This window comes from Octodon degus, unplaced genomic scaffold, assembly GCF_000260255.1.
Source record: "Octodon degus isolate 3935 unplaced genomic scaffold, OctDeg1.0 scaffold00233, whole genome shotgun sequence".
Classification (NCBI taxonomy): Eukaryota; Metazoa; Chordata; class Mammalia; order Rodentia; family Octodontidae; genus Octodon; species Octodon degus.
This window is the reverse complement of record NW_004524809.1, coordinates 3026921-3028117: the sequence shown is the minus strand read 5'-3', so window position 1 is coordinate 3028117 and position 1197 is coordinate 3026921.

The window sequence follows — 1197 nt, the reverse complement described above, 5'->3', positions numbered from 1 at the left end:
CGGCGCGCGGGACCGGACGGCGGCGGGGGCGCAGGGCGGCGGATTGTTGTCGTCGCGGGGGTCAGAGTTCGTGACCCCGACCGCCGCCGCCGCGCGCTGAGGAGGAGGGCGACTGCGGCGCTTCCTCTTCCCGACGCCTGCCCGGCGGGGGGGCGGCTTGCGATTGGCTGCGCGCGCGCGGACGCCGCGTCGCTCCTCCCGGTCTGCGGCCGCCGGGCGGGCCTGTGAACGCGGGCGCCAGTCGGGTCGGTTCCCTCGCGGCGGGGATCGGGATCCGGGTCCCTCCCCAGGCGCGGGATAGGTGTCCTGATCCCCTCCTGGGAGTGGGGATCGGGTTCGGGGTCCTCTTCCCGGGGAGTGGGATTGAGGTCCCTCCTTGGGTCGGGGATCGGGGGTCCGGTCAGTCTCCAGGTGGAAGATCTCCCTCCCGGGAGAGTCGGGGTCCACCCCTCGGCTCTTGAGCGGCTAGGGGTCCCCCTAGGGGCGGGAGAGCTGGAGTCTAGGTCTTTCAGCTTAGGGTGTGAGGGCTTGGGGTTCTCTTTGGGTATAGCATTGCGTGGTGTAGGGGATCGAGGATTAGGGGTCTCCCTTTTCCGAGTGCGGCGCCGGTGTCGGGGTCCAGTGTCTGGGGTTAGGGAGTGTGGTGAGACAGATGGTTGTATGGCCGGTTGGGAATGTTCGTTTGCAGGGTTTTTTTCTTGCATTTCTTGGTTTGTGCGGAGTAAATACTGACTGTGCTGTTGAGCGTGTGCCCATGTTCTCTACACCGTTTCCCTGCACTATCAAGGACCCCCCGCCAAACTGGAAGCCGCCTGAGAGGGGCTAGTGGCTGAATGTGAGGCAGGGCAGAAGGCCAGGTGCTGACCCGGTGACTGTCTCCAGAGGGAATCCGGTTGCTTTGTTGTGTACCTTTTCAAAACTTAAGTTTTTAATGCTAAGTAGTGCTTTCTAGACTGTGTAAAAATTCACAGCAGTAAGGTTTTGGTAGAAACATTGAAAATTGTACTCAATTTTTTGATACTACTAAACGGCAGCTAGAATGATTAAGAGTTTTCTGTGAATGAAGACTTAAATTTCATTTTCCTGAGGTACAGGAGCTGCGACCCAGATGCTAACAGGTGAGCCACATCATGAGCCCTTTCCTGCCTTAGATTGGCTTTGTAACAAGTGAGATTCACAGTCACACAAGGCATACTT